The following is a 7,500-nucleotide window of genomic DNA, read 5'->3' on the forward strand; positions in this document are numbered from 1 at the left end:
AAAGTCTGTGTCTTGAGCAGGTCATGGCCCAAGGACTAGTTCATTAGATATTCGCGGTGAGCCTATCCAATTAACCCCTAATTACGTATCATTGGGCGGCAAAGGAGTTAGCGTATGGCAGCTCCTTAGTAACAAATTAAACGTTTCCTCAATAAGGTATAAGGATGTTTGAGAGTTGTGATTTTGAAAGGTTAAATCTTTAATTCCAATATGGTGATTGAAGTCGGCGAACGTGGAACTCAGTGGTACGATAAACTGAAGTTGTATATATCACCGTGAAAATCACCAATCATCACCATCTTTATCACAATTCCCATCATCATCATCATCATCATCATCATCATCATCATCATCATCATCATCATCATCATCATCATCATCATCATCATCATCATCATCATTGCTATGGAAGGAGAGGCGTCAGCGTCCGTTTTATTATAGCACAAGGCAATTCCATATTGCATTACAGTGACTTCAGTTACATTAAAATCAATAGCGCCTGACGTTCTGATATTTCACTAAAGGCCGTAAAGTTAAAAAGGAAAGTTATCTAGTAAACTTTGATATGCTTTAATAGCTACACTATGTATCGACGTTTATATAATGTAGACAGGCAGAAATTAATTAAATAAGCTTCAAAATGGGTTCAAAAGATGTAAAGAAGAGTTGAAATTAGATGCTTGTGACCTGAGCTAAACTAGCCCACGATTATCCTCAACTTTATAGAAATATCACACACACACACACACACACACACACACACACACACACACACACACACACACACACACACACACACACACACACACACACACACACACACACACACACACACACTAATAGGCTTATGTCTTAGGGTATCATATCTGTCATTAATGGAAGAAAGAAGAATCTCGGCTGATGAAGTCATTAATGAAAAAACAACAATCAGGCAAAAATGGAGACGGAAAAAAGTTGTGTAAAGGAAGAGTTTGATGAATTACAATAACCCCCCATCCCGTCCAACCTCTAACAATTACAGGTTGCAGTTTGTTAAAGGCGAACCATTATAGTTGGCCAAGTGTCTTGTTTCCGAGCCTGAACGAGGCCACGCCATCATTACGACTGCTGTGTTACGGCTTCATTATGAAATGGAAGTCACTTTTATCCCTTTTCGCCTGTTTTTCTCCTCCTCCTCCCCTTCTTCTTCTTCTTCTTCTTCTTCTTCTTCTTCTTCTTCTTCTTCTTCTTCTTCTTCTTCTTCTTCTTCTTCTTCTTCTTCTCCTTTCTTCTTCTCCTTTCTTCTTCTTTCCTCTCCTCCTCCTCCTCCTCCTCCTCCTCCTCCTCCTCCTCCTCCTCCTCCTCCTCCTCCTTCTTCTTCTCCTCCTCCTCCTCCTTCTCCTCCTCCTCCTTCTTCTTCTTCTTCTTCTTCTTCTTCTTCTTCTTCTTCTTCTTCTTCTTCTTCTTCTCCTTCTTCTCCTCCTCCTTCTCCTCCTCCTCCTCCTCCTCCTCCTCCTCCTCCTCCTCCTCCCTCCTCCTCCTCCTCCTCCTCCTCCTCCTCCTCCTCCTCCTGGCTGTGAGGAAGCGCCAGGCGGGTCTAATGGAGAGAGACGTTTCCTTCGCCATTTCCCCTCTTCTCCCATTAGCCAGCAAGTCTCCGAGGGGAAAGGAGGAGGAAACTCATTAATTCATTTATTTGCCTAGTTCCGTTTGTTCTTTCCCCTGTTGTGTCTTGTTTTGCATTTTCTACTGCTGTTTTTGCCCTCCCTTGTCTTTATTCATTAGCATTTCCCACCCTCTCTTTCGTTTTCCTTTTACTCTGTCTCTCACTCTCTTTTTCTCCCCTTTCTCTTTCTCTATCTATGTATCTATCTATGTATCTATCCCTCTCCCTCTCCCTCCCCCCCCCTCTCTCTCTCTCTCTCTCTCTCTCTCTCTCTCTCTCTCTCTCTCTCTCTCCCTCCCTCTCTCTCTCTCTCTCCCTCTCTCTCTCCCCCCTCCCCTTTTCATGCTCTCATTTCTTCCTTCCTCTTCCGCCCCCCCCCCCCCCCCGTCCCTGTTATCCTAACCTGCAATAGTATTCCTTGCCACGCCCACTGGCTGTCCTCGGGAGTCTCCCCCCCCCTCCCTCCTTGTTCACCGCCGAAACAAATTCGTATTGGAGAAAACGGGATCGAAGTGTTCCGGAACGTTCTCTTTTCGGAATAAATAACTGATGCACGAGACGTAGGGAGAGGAAGGTCGACCATGAATATGGGAGTACGTTGGTGACGTCACTGGGTGTCATGTGTAGTGGGGGAGAATGATCTTGTTGCTACTGTTTTTGTTTTTGTTGTTGTTTTAAGTGACGTCTGTCCGTTTTCGTTCTTCTGTTACCCTGGGCTGGTGTTATGCACCTCGATCACCTCCTGTTTCATTTCTTGCCGCTGCTGTTTTTTGAGGATCTTGTTGAGAATCTTGTGAACGTTAGTCCAATCAGTCTGGTAATCATGACTCAAGGCCCTTAATGACATTATCATTAAATCTAATGTAATTTCTCAATTTACGGTTTAAAAAGACCAAGAAAGGAGTTTTGATTATGCAGCATATTTCATTGATTTGGTCGTGTGTCCCGTCTTGTGTCGACCACTGCGTCCAGTGAATAGGGGAACTTTTTTCTTAATTCGTAAACGCGGATTTCTCCTGTCACTTGGTGGCCAGATAGGGGCGGGCGGGGGGGGGTCGTCCTGAATTTAATTGTGAATTATTCAGCCGGAAGTCGCTGAGTGGGACTTCCGGTTCTTTTTTTGAAGTTTGCATGTTTTAATTCATATCCTTTAAGAATGGGTATTTCATTAATTTTGCGTCTGTGTGTTCATGTTCCTTTGCATGTATGCATTCATATACTATGAATAGACAGTGTAAGCATTGTTTAATATACACCTTGCAGAACATGCAGTAAGGCTCGCCTTTATTGGACAATATTTGGGATTATTTTTATTAAGGATTTCAATTTGTGATTCGTGTTCCTCTTTTTTTTAATCACTTGAAATTAGTTCCCGAACCAGCAGCTGCCCAGTCTCTCTTGATTACTGATTTTTGTTGAAAAGATCATCCGTAGTCCGTGAAAAAAATGAAGCGTCAACTATAGTCAGGCGAAGTTCGACGTGGAAATCCGGGACAAAAGCAATTTGGTGTAGGTGTCTTACTGCGTAGGGCGACTGTCTTCGGAGGAGTTGAATTTCGGATTTCAGGATTTAGTTCATTTTTTATTCTTATTATTATTATTATTATTTATTCCCCCCCCCCCCCCCCTTAATTTTGACGTTTAATTTTGGCGGAGATTTTGACTCTTCTGTTTGGTAGGGGGGGAGGGGGATCTATGATTTGGATGGTTGATTTTTGCAACGGATTTCAGTTTGAAAATTTTCCGCATTGGGATTTTTGTCTCTTCCTCTTTTTCTTCTCCCTTCCTCTTGAGTCAGTGCGACTTCGTGTTTAGGAGACAAATATGCTCAAGATACCTCAAAGTGTTAATCCAGATTAGCACTCTTTTGGGGGGATTTAATTCTGGTGGATTCACTTGTGTGTGTGTGTGTGCGTGTGTGTGTGTGTGAGTGTGTGTGTGTGTGTGTGTGTGTGTGTGTGTGTGTGTGTGTGTGTGTGTGTGTGTGTGTGTGTGTGTGTGTGTGTGTGTGTGTGCGTGCGTGTGTGTGTTTGCATTTGCTTGTGTTTGTGTTTACATATGTGTGTGTGTTTGTGGTTGTATGTTTCAAGTATTTTTGTTTGTAAGACTGTGCGAGCGATGCGGACAGAAAGGCAAACATTCGCAGACAAAGTAATACGAATAAACAATACGTCAGGAATTTCGTTAATTCCATCAGCGGTAAACGCGATTAGAGCAGCGGTTTTGAGTCGACTCGAAATTCCCACATGGAAATTTCTCGAAATTGCCTTAGGTGGTGTGTGTGTGTGTGTGTGTGTATGTGTGTGTGTGTGTGTGTGTGTGTGTGTGTGTGTGTGTGTGTGTGTGTGTGTGTGTGTGTGTGTTATGGTAGCCCGAAGTACGCACGCATTCACAACCCATTTCCATCCGTTCTCTCTATTTAACGCGTCAAGGATTCCAGCAGGGATAGGTCTGCAATCATTTCTTTCAGTTCTCTCCGCTTATTTTAGTTGTTTTGATAATGGGATCCTTGATGTATTTTTTATTTATCGTATTTCAGTTTTATTTGCTTAGTTGTCTATATTAGATAAAAATAAAAAGTGAAACCTGGATTAACTCAGTGTAGTGTTTTTATTAATTTCTCCCTTTAGTATTCTTGGCATTAATAACAATAACGTAGAATACACACATACAAATGTAGACTTGCGTTTAAGCATGTATATTTTTTCTGGTCACATATATAGGAACGTATATACAAGTATACATGACTTGCGCCAGGACCCATAGGTAAAGTTAGTGCTATCAGTTGACGTCACAGCCATGTTGCCATGTTCTTGTGACCTGTGAAACGTGCCTTTCGTAAGTTCGTAAGCTTTCCTTTGTGCACACGGGCGATCACTCAAAAACATGGGCATATATGATATGTACAGTCTGCGTGTGAGTTTATTTTACTGTGTATCCATCGTATGTATGGATATGTTGTATATTCACTGATTTTTTTTTATCGTGCTCGCTGAATATGCTTTGGGTCATTTGCCTCTCCCAAAGGTAGTGCTAGGAGGGAGGTTTCTGATAAGCCTGAACTTATTGACAGATATTATCCCCGAATTCAGGTTGATTAGTTTTGTGATTACAGAAACACCATTCCCATGTTTATATTGTTTAGCAATTTCCTTATGTGGGAGAATTTTAAACATAATTTCTTGTTATTAACTGCATCTGAAGAAATGAATATGAGAGATAGGACGAAGGAGAATGAGACGGAAAGAGAGATTGGAGGAGGAAGGAAAGGAGAGGGAGACCAGAGCAGACAGCCAGACTGGAAAGAAAATCTTGTACAGTACCTGCACGCATCTTTACTAGTGTCCTACGGGCAAGTGCAGTGGCCATTAGGCTAGCAAGTGTTTTTTTCCGGAATTGATAAGTCTATAGATAAGCAGCGATGTACTCGAGAGACAGGGAGATAGCCACCGAGCTCGTTGTCATCTGTAAGACTGAGGGTCAGCTTGCGTCACACGGTCGACTCTCGTGCGTTGTTGGAGTTGGAGTATCAGCTTTTCTTCCGGACGACGCCCATAGTCACTGTAACAGAGCAAAACCCGAGATATGATGAAATGGTAATTGCGCTTAAAGTTATCGTAATTACATTATATCTTTTATCACCGCCAGAGTTATAATAGTAATTATCATTATCATTAATGCTTTTATCATCATTTTGGACATTATGATATCATTAATACTAACAAGCGTTCTTCCACCTACAGACACTGGTCAAATTAATTTTCATATGCTTTTATACCTTTAGGTTTCATGAAGTGGCCCTTTGGCAGTTAATCCGCAACCTATCACGGACGCGTTGTATTGTTTCATTGTGCATTGCCCAGTCGTGTGCACTCTGTTTGCAAGCACTGATAATCCGAAAGCCGTGATAAGAATATTGTGCTTTTGTTGAATTTCCTGGCGCTGATACACTCGGTAATGGACAAGATTTCGATGAATGTTTGGTAATATTTGATTACTATTAGAGCAACATTTGACTTGATTAGGAGTATCAGTGCCTTTCAGTCCAGAGGCGTGGTGTAGAATGGGCTCGGAGGCCTCAGGGATCGCTCCAGATGGAGGAGGTTAGAAATGTTCGGACGGAATTAAAATGTTATTAAGAAAGAAACAGGGCGGACAGTCGTTAGGAAGGACAGTCGTCAGGGAGTACAGTCAGTAGGGAGGAGAACTAGCAGGGAGGAGTCAGCACACTTAACCCAGTAAAGCATCTGAAGTTCTGAAGTGCAACGACATTTACTACCCATGGGTCGGGCGCCGCGAGCGAGAGCGTGCAGCGAACCAGACCCGAAATTCTTTTCATGACAGTGTCATGGTCGGTTGAGATCGGTAGGTCTGTCAGAAGGGCGCGATGACGTCGTGCGGTTTCATTATCGAACGGACGCGAAGTTTCTTTCCGGAAACTATGAAAGCGTAAAGCAGTCGCTCCATGGACAGCATTTGGCCTCTCTTGCCCAGGTGTATGTATATCTGCTCTCATTTTCCTATCTAGTGTTGTCACTGATACCGGGCTTTTGATGGGGGCGGTAAGAGGGGGGTATAATGAGCATTGTTGAAAGAGAAGAGCTACTCATTCATTCATTATCGGTGCGATGGACAGATCGAAAAGACCTTCAGAATATACATTGCAGTGTATTAAGATCAGTCGTCTGTGTGTAATGGTTCGCCTTCTTACACTGCTTCTATTTTTTCCTTCTCTTTATGGGGTTCTGATTATTTCCCATTAATTATAATTTTCTGTTTATTTCTGAATATTCGTGACATCCGAGATTGTTTGGTAGGCCAGCTCTGTGTTACACCTCATGGAATCTCTCTCTCTCTCTCTCTCTCTCTCTCTCTCTCTCTCTCTCTCTCTCTCTCTCTCTCTCTCTCTCTCTCTCTCTCTCTCTCTATCTCTATCTCTCTCTCTCATTCTGTGTGTATTTGTGTCTGTGTGTGTGTGTGTGTGTGTGTGTGTGTGTGTAGCTGTGTAGCTGTGTAGCTGTGTGTAGCTGTAGCTGTAGTTTTAGCTGTAACTGTGAATAGAAACAAGGGGAGGTAGAGGAATGGAACCGTTTTAATCCCTTCTCCATAAGCAATATCCCGTTTGACAGGAACGGAGAACAACCTCATTAGAGTCGGGCTATAAGGGCGAAGGTCCTTTACGGTAGCGCGCATAGAATTGGTGAGATATTCCCCTTGTTTCTGTTGTCTTCCGGGAACTCACGCAATGGCCCCCTGCTCTTCCCATCTTTTCATTCCATCCTCCTTCACCTTTCCTCCTCCTCCTCCTCTACCTTATCTTTTACTTCCCCCTTTACCTCCACTTCCTCCTCTTCGTCTTTCGCCCCCCTTGTTTGTTTTTCTTCTTTTCCGGTCCTTTCACCCTTTATGTTCATCACTCTCCCCTAAGTTTTCTATTCCATCTCTCGGGAAGAGGAGAAAGTAGAGAATAGTAATATAAATTAAATGGTTTATTTTCGAGTGATGGGCGCTGATGCTGCTGTCCACTCCCGTTGTGTTTCCTGTTGTTATGCAGCAATTGAAAATAATGATAGGATTGAGTTCATTATGTATGCTATTTTGCATTACAGCTAAACCTTAAGGTACGGCCATCAAGCGAAAAAAAAAGTCTGTATAGGCAGGGAGTTCTAACAGATGGATCGTCAGCCATTTGGGATTTTTTGAGGGAGTTTTTGAATATTCTTACTCTTGTAATTATTTATATAGGTGGATGTCACTGTATAAATATGTAAAAGATATATTATTGTCATCTCACAATTGAAACCCGTCATTTATATTTAACATTCGTGTGATATAGGGAATATTGTAATCCATAT

General features: G+C 42.5%; 1 protein-coding gene across 8 annotated transcripts in view; it reads left to right on the forward strand.

Moving 5' to 3' along the window:
• LOC119578861 (probable phospholipid-transporting ATPase IM) overlaps positions 1-7,500 on the forward strand; it is a 97,550-nt gene that overhangs the window by 55,313 nt on the left and 34,737 nt on the right. The gene's annotated exons all lie outside the window — the stretch shown is intronic.

This window comes from Penaeus monodon, chromosome 11 (genome assembly GCF_015228065.2).
Source record: "Penaeus monodon isolate SGIC_2016 chromosome 11, NSTDA_Pmon_1, whole genome shotgun sequence".
In the NCBI taxonomy this organism is placed as follows: domain Eukaryota; kingdom Metazoa; phylum Arthropoda; class Malacostraca; order Decapoda; family Penaeidae; genus Penaeus; species Penaeus monodon.